We start from the raw sequence: 14,571 nt of genomic DNA, 5'->3' as shown, positions 1-14,571 counted from the left end.
GAGCCAGAGAGTATTTCATCTAAATGCAGTGAGCTATTAGATATCATATGTCCCTTACTTTCTTAAGAAACGTAATCAGCGTAACAACTTACTGATGGCTGTGGGATGCTTAAATACAATTACATAAAACATTCTTAAAATACATAATATGACGATGTAGTATTTTTTTTTCATTGAAATAATTGCCATTTTTCTCTTTGTTTCTTTTTGTTTACCATTTTGTTAACTAAAGAATGTCACAGTATTCGTCAGCGGTTCTAAATTACTAATAAAAAATCTAAAAGGTTTCAGATTAAAAGAAACCCTTTGGACGTAATTTAATCTGAAAGGTTAAATTACGTCCAAAGGGACATTTTTTTAATGTTTTGTATGTTACCTTTATTTATTCAATATCACGTTCATTGCACTTAAACCATAAAATTCAGTTCAATAGCAATCTCGCAAAATAATTTTAAATTGAGCCTATCTTTAGAATTTCCGATACACAGTTCCGCGCGCTGGAGATAAAAAAAAAAGGTTTTTTCCCTCGTAGAGTCTTGCCATTGCTAGCTTTGAAATCCTTGAGTTTGTTAATCAAAAATTCGTTAAAGTTTTACAAAGTATGAAATCGTTAATAAAATAAATTCCAAATTTGGTTGCATGATAAAAATCGATGTTTTAATTTAGTTTTATGTTGAATTCAAAATTATAGTTTGTAATTACATAACACTATATTATCATTTTTTCTAATTATTATCAAAATTAAACCCATTCATTTTTATTTCTAAACTGAATTTAAATAATTCATTGTTAAACGGATTATACTATAATTATTTCCGAGATCTAATTTAAAGATAACTTTTCACTCAAAATTATGCGATGTTGTGTGTGGTTTGTTTTTCCCTGTCACAATTTCGCCAAAATCTCATAACTGTCAAAATTTCTCTGAGATTGTGTTTCCTGAAGACGGAATGGAAATACTTCATCAGGCGATGCGGCTCTGTAAACGGAAACGTTTCCGGTGTATATTTTATATATATACTCATTAAAAAAGTTATATTAATTTCAGTGCATCACAGTAAATCTTTAAAACCTTTTTTATCAATTAACAAACATTTGACTGATGCTAAGGATAATTTAGTTACTTCTTTATAAAATAAAAGGTCATTGAAGCCTTAAAGAAGTTATCTGTCTGGAATCTTAACCGAGCATTAATTCTGACCTCCTGCTTGACCCTATTAAAACCATCGGCAGATATTTTGATTGATGATATCAACTTCCTAGTGAGAAAGGTAGTTTATTTGCATTTTCATCGGCACAAAAAGCTTCTCCTTTCAGAGAGACATAAGTTGACTGTTGGTTCCGTTTTTATAGTATGAACAATATCATGATGGATCATCTATAATAAGTTCTTATGTAACATCTTACTTGCAGGGAATTCTGTCAGACCTGTAATCTAACGTTTAGTTCTTAAATTGCTCATCTGCCACTCACATAAGAAAACGTTTTCAACTGGAAGAAGCTTCTTTGTTAAAATATAATGAGATTATTCGAACGAAAGAATTAATTTCATTATTCATTCTAAATTTCGTGAAAGCATGTGGTTAAGCAAAATGTTATGAAATTTCACAGCCTTTATGGTTCGGAAGCAGTATTTTCATCTTAATAAACTGTCCGCTCAGTAACTTAAATTATTAGATATATTAAATTTATTTAATGAGTGACATAGCAATAAACATAACAAGTTCTCATTAAGTTACTTAAAATAGATCTTTGTAACTCATATATTCAGGTAGAACATTTAAATGCATAAGGAAGCCCTATTTGTAAACATCTATCAATTTTTTTACCATACCTTTTGGTGTACTTAAAAGAAAGTTCTTTATATTTGTTTCAAAGTAAGATAGCGCTTCTCATGCATTGCGCGCTCTTCTACGCCCCTGAAAGCTAATTTTATATATTTTTGTTTCTTTTCTTTACACTCTTAGATTAATATAATTGTTTTAATGAGTAAGTGAAGTTAAAATATTCTGTGAAACTTCTTGAAACTTCTGTTTAGGTGAATCATTTGACAAAATGTTGATTTCGCTCATTTCATATTTGATTCGTTACCTATTCCTAATCGCAATTGTTAACTATTCTTCGTCGATGGAATGGAATAAAATGAATGCAAAATATTATGTACTGTAAATTTCTAGAGAAATTTAAATTTCGGTATCTTTGAAATCAATCAGAAAATGTTCACACTAATGCTTGCCAAACAATATCTATGCTTGAATATATATATGAACTTATTATTTTGAATTTCTTTCAGTTCACGCGAAACTCAAATATCGAGCTTCTTAACGCATCCAAGACATCTTATGTAATTTTGAGTTGTTTGTGTGATATATTTAACCTTTTCCCAATCTCTCGTGGTCATCTTCAAACGAAAAATGTCCAGGATAAAAATTTTTAAGCTAAATCTGACACATGCGTTCTGTTAAGCAGATGTTTATTTCTGCACCCTATCTTTAAACTGACCGTAAACTAAAATTTAAAAGCAAAAATACAAGGAATTTATTTCCATAACAACCTAAAAGTGTCAACTGCCAAATCACAAAAGAAAAAAATATATAAGATATTCGAAAGAATAATAATAACCATAACGCTATCTGTTTGTGCAAACCGAAATTACTTTCTTTGCCAACCCAATAGTTAAAGTTTTTATTGAAAATCATCTTTGATATTTTCATGTTTATTAACTGACAGTAATTAATTAGATTAATCTGTGTTGTTGAAATATAACTCCATGCTATTGTTACGAATTTTGTACGTAGATATATGAGTTTAGTGCAAATATATGTGAAATTGCTGTATTTTTCTGTTTAATACGACATAAAAAATCTAGAGGCAAAAGCTACGCGAGAAAAGTTAGGAATACGGAGGCTTTGATTTAATTTGATTTGAATCTAATTTTGATTGATTGATTTCATTACTAATTTTTCTCGCCAAATTTGCGAGAAATAACCAAAAGTCATGAAATTTGGAGACATATCGGACCCTGCATTACCTATACTGTAATTGAATAAATGCAATTGATCATTATATTAGCTGTAAACGTATGTGTATGTTAGCCCTCGTATTGCCAACATGCAATTTCGAGAAACAGAACGTACTAGAAATATCTCGGCGGTTGGAGGAGAACTATATAAAGCCGGAAAAAGCATCTGCTCTCAATTGTTGTTGTTAGCTGCTAGCTAAGCGTGAGTTCCGAGTACTATCTTCGGTTTACCATCTCTCTTTAACTGCGCTTTGCATTGCATTGTGTTTAACGGTCTTAGTAGCTTGAAATCTCACACTGATTGTGCTCTGTAATACTGTGAAGAACTATATCAGTATTGTTGTGGAATATTCCAAAACTTTGAAGTGTTTCTTCCGATAAAATAAATTTTATTAACCTATCGTGGGATCTGTAATTCAATCTATTAAGAACTGTACGCAAGCAAAAGTTTTGGTGTGAGATGTAGGATTGAATGCCAGTGACAAGAGCGATGGAAGAGCTATTAGGACAGCCGGTGGCAGCTTTTGCTGCGTTCAAAGCAGAGATGACAGCTGGTCAAGAAAAGATGAAAGCCTGTCAAGAGGAAATAAAACAGAAATTACCTGCTTAATAGAAAACAAATTAGAAGGCAGAATAGGCAAGGTTGAAAATAGGGTTGAGAAAATTAAGAAAGAGTTTCTTCCATCAAAGAGCAAATAGAAAAACAAACTGATGACCGCGTTTCTGTGGTTTCCAGAGAAGTTGATACTTTAAAGAAAGTCGTAGCGACAGCAGAAAGCAATTCAGATGATTTTAAATTTTTACCCATGCTTCTCATTCCTCTTTAAAGCTATCCACATATGATGTGACCTCCTGTGAAGTGTACAAGACTTAATTTTCTATAGCGGGGAACGCAAATGGATGGTATTCCGAATCTAAGGCTTGTCATCTCGCCGCTTTTCTGTGAAACCAAGGGCTAGACTTGGTTTCACAGAAAAGCGGCGAGAAGAAGAAGTTTTATCCGTTGGAGCTGCGCTTTGTGGAGAAATATTTAAAAGACTACGGCAAGCAGGCTTCAATTAAAATCTGTCAAAAGAAGCACACGGAACACTCGAGGAGAAAAGTAAGAATAAGAACACTTGAGGAGAAAAGTAAGAATAAGAACACTCAAGGAGAAAAGTAAGAATAAGAACACTCAAGGAGAAAAGTAAGAATAAGAACACTCAAGGAGAAAAGTAAGAATAAGAACACTCAAGGAGAAAAGTAAGAATAACACTCGAGGAGAAAAGTAAGAATAAGAACACTCGAGGAGAAAAGTAAGAATAAGAACACTCAAGGAGAAAAGTAAGAATAAGAACACTCAAGGAGAAAAATAAGAATAAGAACACTCAAGGAGAAAAATAAGAATAAGAACACTCAAGGAGAAAAATAAGAATAAGAACACTCAAGGAGAAAAATAAGAATAAGAACACTCAAGGAGAAAAATAAGAATAAGAACACTCAAGGAGAAAAATAAGAATAAGAACACTCAAGGAGAAAAATAAGAATAAGAACACTCAAGGAGAAAAATAAGAATAAGAACACTCAAGGAGAAAAATAAGAATAAGAACACTCAAGGAGAAAAATAAGAATAAGAACACTCAAGGAGAAAAATAAGAATAAGAACACTCAAGGAGAAAAATAAGAATAAGAACACTCAAGGAGAAAAATAAGAATAAGAACACTCAAGGAGAAAAATAAGAATAAGAACACTCAAGGAGAAAAATAAGAATAACACTCGAGGAGAAAAGTACAGTATACAGGGCAAATCCATTGTACATTGAGTAAATTGAGTACATTGAGTATCTCGGTAATTTGGCAAGATATCGCCAAGTGGCAACGGTTTTAGTGAGTAGATTTTTCATGTTACAGTACACAGAAAAGTACAATAATTTTACATATAACTAAACTCAGTGGCGTAACAGCCCTAATGGGCCAAGGCCTGCAGTGCCCGAAAACTGCTTTCTTGACCGTGGGCCCCGGGTTGCGTAAGCATATAGCCTGAACAAGTGGTCAGCTTGTCGCAGGACCCCCAGTGTTTAGTCCCCAAACGAACTTGGTACTCATTTTATCGATCCAAGTGATGGAAATCAAGGGATGAAAGGCTGAGTCGACCTTGCCCAGCCCGGGAATCGAATCCCAGACCTGTGGTGCTGCTGCGCGATGCGCTAAATTTTACATATAATTGCACTAAAATCATCTAGCTATGTAAAACATTTGTAACACTATTGTTGTTGAAACATAACTCCATTCTATTACAAACATAACATGCTATTGTAGGATAAAAAAACATCCTGAAATAGTAGTATCTTTAATTAAAAGCTACTGTTTTAGTTTTAGCGACTGTGTTATATTCTTGTATTTAATGTAGTAGTGCTTAGCACTTTTATTTTGATAATATTTCTTGTGCAGCACAATTTCATTGGCACTTTATTTTGTTTTGTTACTTGTGCTATTTCGTTCTACATAAAGAAGTCTCCACCGAGTATTTAAGCCTGAATTTTAGCAGGATTTTTTCAGGTACTTTGTAAAGACATTAGGTATTTTTTGGAAGCAGGAAAGATGAAAAATTAGCAATGATTTCGCCAGGAATCGAACCACGGACCTCTGGAATACCGGCCCCGCGTGCAGAACCACTACACCACGAAGGCGGGAGAAATACCTTATAACTTTGTACGGGGTTTTGTTGATTCATTTGCTTAGTTTAGCTTATGTCTGAATAAATACTTTCCTTTTCTGACATACTACACTGAATTTTAATTGCATGGTTTTTGATAGTTTCGCTATTTCAAAGATTTGGACTATTTGCCTGCTTCTCAGATAAGGCTAAATGTTTAAATTTTTTTATCTACTCTGATGTATTCCTTTATAATTCTAGCCAAAATATTTGTAATTTAGTAGGACTGCGTTTAATACCGTTCCTAATTTATTCACTTATCTACTGTTTGATATGAGAAGCATATTCGCTACTTCTGCATGTTATTAAAGCGTCAATTGATAAACGAAATGAGAGAAATATTGCAATATTGCAATAGTTTTGTAGTATATCTGTAATATAATTACTCACGCTGAACAAGTACGACCATCTCCTCTATAACATAGTATCCTAATTTTTCACATTTGTAGGAAAATCTTTATCAAATGGAAACATAGCTTTACACATGGTGACTTTCCCAGCTGGTATTTCGTAATATAAATGAAGTGCGCAGCGAAATTTTCAAGTTTATATGTACGTTTTAGAATGTTATTTCAACATCTTGACAGGTAAAGTAGTTAGCGTTGCTGGCTGCCATGTCGTTGGATCCGGATTCGAATCCAGAAGAATCCAGGAGAAGGCATAGGTGTTTGTAAATGTCTAGCGTTTTTGCAGCATGAGAGAACTTAAAATACATGGTGAGGCGACAAGTCCTTCAAAATTGAGACGTAACAGAGCAAACTATTAGTCTCATCTAAAAGGTCTCAACGACACGCCAATAACGGATGATATTCTGAGCTTCTAACCACGATAAAATTTGTGGACTTCTGATATTACTGTAAGAAAGCGAAATGAGTCATGACAATTGAAACAGACCTCTATTTCTGTTTTCGACATAATATTTGAAAAACTCAGAATTTTCTATTATAAAAATAGCCACATCTCTACGGAGAAATATCTAAGTAGGTCATTAATATATAAATTTGTTTGCCAGCCATAATGCCTCTTCATGGCAAATTCTCTCAAACAGGACAAACATAAATTTCAGCTTAATAATTGTATGTTATTAAAACAAGTATAACATTAATCACAATAATTACAAGAAGAAGAATTAAAAATCAAAGTCAGATTTTCTAAGCTTGCAAATAAAAACTTAATATGCTTCGTAACGGAATAGTGGATGCTGTAATTTTTTTAATCAAGGAATAATAATGAGATTTTATTTAGGAAAATTGTTTAATATCATGATAGTATGTCTCATAGCATTCTAAAGTAACTTAATATTATTATACCGGCGTGTAAATCTTAAACAGCAACAATAATTTTAAAGATGCAAATTCAGAATTAAAGGGCAGAGCTTCTGAAATTTGCATAGCTTCAGATCTTAAACAGAAGCGTTGTATATTCCAAAAATCACATTTTGGAATTGGGATGCCATAGATGAGGCTATAGCGTGTAAAATATGAAAGAAGAAATTCAAGGATAATCTGTATTTCTAGCCGCAAACACATTCGTTGCAAATATTTCTGTTGATTTCACTCTGTAACTGCAGACAATGAAACAGCCAGAAGGAAACATTTTGATAATTTCACACGAATGAACTTAGAAAACTGGAGGAAGATTGTAGTTTGAAGAATGCTGCAGACGTGTGAGATTTTATCCATATGTATGCATGTCTCAGAATGATGGGTACTGCTATTTGAAGCACTGATGATCACTGGCGAAGACTGTCCATTGCCTTACAGCCAAAGAAAGACTTTACTTGGGTAACGAAGGATGTTGTCGTATAGGAAGATTATATCTCAGTTATCTCGAACAAATGAGACCGAACAATTCCATAAAGGGGAATTGTATTCTCCGTTGTTAGCATGCTGTTCACATTAACATCATTCTTATCTAAGAAGACATGACGATGGACTGATGTACATAGCTGCAAAAAATGGAAGTTGCTGAAATTTAGTACTGTAACCAGCGACTAACTTCTGTAGCAGCTAATTTTGCCTTAAGTAAGTCTGTTTTGATGTGCCATTACTTTCGAGTTTATCGTTGTGTATGATAGCGCGACATTACACAGCACTGCAAATAGCTCTTGAAAAGCAGATCCCATTGTTCGAAAGGATTCGCCGGCTCATTTTTCTAATTTAAATTACTTTAAATTATTTACTTATTCCGTTTTATGGCGACTGAACAAAGCTCACCTGCTTTCTGGAGTATCCCCATATTGACAGTATTTAGGGATCTCTAAAGTGCGTAGCAAAATTTTACAAAACGGTTTTCTGTTATATTTTAGAAACCGACCTTGCACATAAGATAAACATCTATCAAGAATTAAATTTTGATTATTTTTCAGAATTTTAAAATTTGCAGCTACTTTCTGTTGTTTGTTGTTGGAAATTATCATATCCATCTCATACTGCAAAAGGTTGAAAAGTGCCGTCATATAGTTATATCTACATGTTTACGAAGAAGCGGCAGCATTGGGAGGTATCCTGTATATCTTCTCACATGTTCTTGTGTGTTCTGTTATTAAAGAAACCTGATTCGGATGCTTCATTATTTTTGTTTATACCTTTCTTGTAGCCAGAAGCCTTAGCTGGATCTGAAGCTATCTGTGCCAGTATCAAGAAACTCTAAAGTGTGAAGTTTTAAGTTGCTATTCGTTTATACCGGAACACATGTATTCTTACCATATATTGTATCTGTATTGGGGAAAATATATTATACTGGTTATGTGGTAAGGGATCATCTTAAAGGTGCGACTCCTTTCTGAAGTCTTCCACTTCTCAGAGAAGGCAGTAGAAGAGAGCTCTTACGTAGAGGTATCCATATAAGGTATTTCTCCCGCCTTCATAGCATACTTTTGTGGTGTAATGGCCAGCACGCTCGTCGCGTATTCGAGATGTCCGAGGTTCGATTCCCGGCAATGGTATTGCTCATTTTTCATGTTTCTTGCTTCAAAAATAACCTAATGTCTCTACATCCACACTGTTATGAGGACGAATTTCTAGCTCGTAGAAATCAACCTTCATAAAGAGGAGAATACCTGTATGCTAAGGCATCGTTATGTAAATTGAGTCTTAGCTTGCTACGCAGTAAGTTTCAGTTTTGAGAAGCAATGCAAATAAAAGTCTGCTTTCATAGCCGTGCTCCTACTTAAAGGCGCTTGCAATTTTATGAAGGTTTTTTTCTAGTTCAGATAGAAATTGAATTTCATAAGGATGCCGGCCCCATTTTGTAGAACACCTTTATGAAGACTCCCATCTTTTCGAACACTGAATAACTTACGTAAAAAGAACCAGTATTTGCAGGAAGGCGTCGTTATGAAGAGGTCCATGCGGCAGTATTCATAGACAGCGCAGATTCTTGCTTCCATTGAAAAATCGCCTGTAAATGCATATGCTATCTCTTCAAATATTTATTGCTGCTTGTTGCAACAAAAGACATTTTTCGGATCTGTGAATCATGAAGTAGCAAGTATCTAAGTGAATATGATATTCGTCTTTTTTTTTTTTTTTCAGATAATCGGATTTCGTGTTAAGACATTGCTTTTAACATATTATCCAAAACTGTTGTCCTTCACATTTAATTTACAGAGTTTTATACTCTAATTATTATTGTTCGTCACATTAAACACAGTTAGGGATACAAAATCGCCAACAAAAATTTCTCAGGGATACTCTCCTAACTGGAAGTCAACCTGTCATGTCGTGAAATTGTTTCATCAGAATTAATCATGGAATCTAAAAATGCTTTGTTGAAGTGCCTGGCCACTTAAAAAGATAAATAAATAAAAAGATTATTCAAAATTAGATAAAACAGAAAACGTATTTTGACGTATGTTTTGATAAAAATTCCATGAATTTCCAAGGCGATCAGACATAATTCCTCTTCTTCAGGAGCAAAAACATATTTGCCGTTTGGAGCGACAGCCGTTTTTATGCAGAACGCAAATGGTGGAGCTAAGCGAGCATGAATCTAGCACTATTTACCCAGAAAAATTTAATAAAACAGGAAAATCTAAGATATTAGAATTCTGGAAACGTTAGGATATGTTGAATCGGGATTATTAGTTAAAGGAGATAAATTTTTATGAATGTGGAAAAGATACAAGGAAATCCAACTCATTAAGTGAAGAAACTTAATTTCCTCCTTTTTTCCGCATCCCCTCGTGGTGTAACAATAGCGCACTCTTCGCGTATTCGAGGGGTCTATATTCGAGTCCCGGCGAGAGCATTGCACATTTTTCACATCTCCTGCATCAAGAAATCAAATGATCCTACAGCTTTATGGATAATTTCTGTAGAACTGAAGTTCGAATTGTGATCAAGCCTCCAAGCTGTCGAAGATTTATTTTTACTTTCCGAACATAAGGCATTTTCCTTGCCGCGGAATTTCAATGATCTTGTAGTTTAGCCTATGTAGGAAAAGATATGCTGTAAATTCTTCAATAACTAAAATCAGGAATGGGACCTTTAAGAATCGAACAACGAAACGTTGTTGAACTACGTTGCCGTTAGTTGATAGTAACGTGCTACCGTTCGATGACACAATGACATAAGACTTCAAGAGAATCCGACCAATTTTTTAATTGTCAGAAGGTTGAATTAGAATAACGATAACGTTATATGGTTATTTCTACTACAGGAATGACTTTGTTAATGGCAGGAAAAAAAAATTTACGGTCTTTCATCAATGACAGTGGGAGAAAATCTTCTTTCAATAGCAACCAATTTCAGATAATTAAGTTCATGAGAGCGCAAAGATTCTGAAGAATAAACTTTCAGAACACGCTATACAAGAAAGTAAAAAAAAATAACTTTTTTTTTTTTTTTGCTTACCATAAGAAGGCAAGCAGGTAGAAAATGATTTCTGGAATAAACAGAAATGTTGAAATCAAATTTATTACTAATAATTAGAATATTATGGAAAGGAAGCAAATTTGGATATTCAGTTTCAAGAGCCAAGAGGGCATTAAAATTAATCGTCACGGAATACGAATCTTATGTTTAAAAGAATAAATAAATAAATTTTCGATAAGTAATCATATTTGGATGCTTGAATCACATCTTGTCTCTCATTCTGCAAAAATTGTCTAGAAAAATTCTTCAGTTCGTGAACTGGATTTTCTTGAAATTTTTCACATTCACGAAACGTTTTCTTCTTTAGCTTATATTAATTTCATTCTGGTCCTTCTTAGCTCTTTCATAAATCTTATATTATAATTTTTTCACATTTTATTAATATTTTCTTTGATAGATGGAGCTATGTTCGTGCTCGCTTTATTTCATTTGTTCCTGTATAAAAATAGTCATTTCTTCTCCAATTTTGCAAAAATATTTTTGTTTCGAAAGAAGAGGGACTTGTGTCTGATCGCCCTTTAAGCCAATAAATAGAGTTTTATTCAAAACCTAAGCCAAAATATGTTTTTTTTTTTTTTTTTTTTTTTTGGAGGGAAGCCTAATTTAAAATTTTACATTGGTGTTTTTTTTTTTTTTTTTTTTTTCACATTTTATGAGTAAACGTATTTTTTGTTGTGAAGAACAACCCCAAGTTTATGGATCTGCTTTATATCCTTTATATCCCCATTGTGTCTTTTCTCACAAGCAGTGTTGTGTTTACAAATATAATTGTAGTAATAAATATAATTATTGTTGTTGTTGCTAATGCTCACTGATCTGACCTTAGTCAGCCCAAGCCCGTGAAAATCTTCGTGGCAAGATGCGCAAGTTTACGCCTGCCATTGGCAACAGCCTTGAGCACCTTAGAGGTGACAGTTCCAGTTAGCACAGTTCCGCCCCCAATTTTGATGGAGAGCATCTCCGGGGAGGGAAAGAGTCCTAGGATCTCCCACCCCTCTTTCCCTACCACCAACTTCTCGAGAAGACTTTCGGCGCGCTGCATATTTAGAGTGCCCCCATTCCGCACCGACACTATACATTTACAAACATCCATGCCTTCTCTGTGATACGAACCCGGACCCTTCGGCACTGCAATCAGCGACGCTAACCACTATACTATTTGGGCGGCATAAATATAATTTAAATGCAATTATTAATAATTAAATATAATTAAAACAAATATTTGAGAATATCAAATGCGAAATTTTTAACTCTTTTAAACGATAGCTTCGGTTTAATGAATCTAAAGTTTAAAACAAAAAGCATGCAAATATAAACGTATATTCACATTAAAAAATAAGTATTTAAATTACCTGGTGAAATATTGGTACAACACTAGTTGTATCGAGGTTAAAAAATTAAAAATACATTTCTTGTTTACACTCTCTAATGTAACTAATTGTTCAGCCTCTTACGATATTATCTAATAAATCAGTTAATGAAACAAATTTCAATAATACGGATAATATGAAACGTGCAGTTAGACGTTAAAGATCCTTTTTTCGTTATCCTTTAACGGAAGATCAGTCTTTTACGTCTAGGTAACCATAATTGCCTCATTTATCATTATTTAAAGTGCTAGAAAGCCAATTAAAAGGGATTTTACTGGTATACATATCAGAAGTAGACTGTTGATTTTAAATTATGATACAGCAGTTTTTTAGGTGCTGTTCAAACAACAGATATATATATATATATATATATATATATATATTAGTCTGAAAGAGCTGTAAATGGAAATTTCTTATCATCTGTCGTATCATCAACAATCTTGTAAAAAGAAGAGAATCTAATTCTTCTTTGCAGTAGCAAGTAACTGTTACTTTATAGTCACGCTAGAGGTGAATGACTGGATAATATATTTCGAGGAAGTTCTTGTTATTTCTAATTAACTTACAAGGTTATTTTTTGATGATATAAAATCTTAAATATTGCCTGAGAGTTTACTAACTGTCTTTCCAAGCGAGAATGAGTAAGTGGGATTTCATGCAGTTATACATAACGATTTCTTGAGATTTATCTTTATGCTTAGAATAATAAACGGATGAGTTTACATCTCTTTGAAATCCAATTTTTGTATTCATTTGAACCGTAAGATATGGATTGTAGATCTGCTTAAGCTATTATTATGCTACAAAGATTTGACAATCGATTGCAATTTTTAAAAAATATCCTGTGCTTGGATGAATTCACGTTACATTTTAACGGTTGCGTAAATTGTCACAATTGCCAGATTCGGGGCTCTGGATATCACCATGTGCCTTATGAACACATTCGATATTCATCTAACTTCAGTGCTAGGTACAGCTTCATGAATACTAGATAACTGTACTTGTTTTCCCTTTACTAAAACTAATATCAACTTCAGGTTAATACGAATCTTATGAGCGAACAACGGGTTCGTGTCATTGCTCTATCTACCATTGAAAGCAAATACCCTAGAGACTCATGATTACATGTCTATGCATACGGACCAATGTTTAACGATAAAGACGGAGCGGGAGCCGGTGTGTGTTGTGATCTTTTCTCGTGGTATTCACCAACAGGTGCCAATTCCACTCATTACGATGGAGAAATCGAGGCTATCTATATCGCTTTAAAGCAACTGGCTATCCGACCTTCGTCATTTTGCAGAGCGGTTATTTTGTCAGACTTCCTATCTGCTCTTCAATCTCTTGTTAACACACAGATAATAAATACCCTTATACTGGAGTGCAGAGGGCTCTCAACATTAATATCTGTTCCTTTCCAGTGGATACCAGCTCAGTGCGAGTTTCCTGGGAACGAGGCTGCCATCTTTTGGCCATAAATGTTTAAGGATGCTCCAGAGACCTTTAAAAAGCCTCTCATTTCATTCCATCAAACTCCTGATAAAACGAAGTTATGCCTTGAGAATAAAGCAAAGAGTACTGTGTGATTATGCCTGTAAGCTATGGGCCTTGCTGCCTGAGTATGCACATTGATCCCAGATTTTCCTAGAAGTGCAGCTGTGGCACTTTTCGCCTTACTACAGGTCATCATTGTTTGCCCGCATACTTGTACTGGCTTGGGGTTTGTGATTTTCCCTTATGTGCGCTGTGCGGACAATATCAAACTTTTGATGCTACTCATCTTGACTCGTGCTCTGCACTTGGGTTTTTAAACTGTAAAGTTAAAAAATATTAGAAGGGTAGAGATCTAATGGCGTCATAGCCAATCTTCTGGGCATTTGTATAAATAAATAAATAAGTATCAACTTCATTGCGTACATATGCGACATAACTTTTTATTCTCTTAAAAGTGAGCGAATGGAAATAAAAGATACTGAGTTGCGGTTGTTCTTTCAACAAGATAAATACTACCACACTTTGATAATCATGTACGAGATGAGCTGAATCAAGGACGGGTGAAACTGGTCGCGGCCTGTGTTCATAAAAGTACCGGCACCCTTTTGCAACTCGATGGTCTGGCATCTGTATGAAGGTCAAGTTATATCATGAAAAATGCACTCTTTTGCAAGCTGCCGGGGAAGTTTGCGAAAAGTTGCAGAAAAGCACCGGCATTGCTATGAAATGTTTTGATATGTTGGGGTGACGGAACACTAAAATTCACCGCTTTTATGCTAGGGATTGCAGAATTAGAGTTAACAAACATGAATTTGTCACAAGCTAACAAAAACGGGGTTAAGATACGTTTACTATTAGTTTATCTCTGGATTTTCTTTTCCTGAGTATCATTAAATGATTTTCTTTTGACGATTTTATTGATTTTTGCTGGAAAAATCCTGCATATATAATTAATGGTTAAATTGTTTTTTAAGACATCGATATCAGGTGACAAGGTGAACCTTGGACCAATGACGCGTCGGGAAATTTTACGAATCCCCTATCCGTCCCTCAGCTGAATCGAAATTCTTTCTGAATGATTCCAGTATGGTGGAGTGGCAGAAATGAACCCGC

The sequence above is a fragment of the Stegodyphus dumicola genome, chromosome 6, assembly GCF_044657685.1.
Source record: "Stegodyphus dumicola isolate Sdum_Otavi_A_Nest chromosome 6, ASM4465768v1".
NCBI lineage: Eukaryota > Metazoa > Arthropoda > Arachnida > Araneae > Eresidae > Stegodyphus > Stegodyphus dumicola.
Note: the sequence above shows the minus strand (reverse complement) of the source record.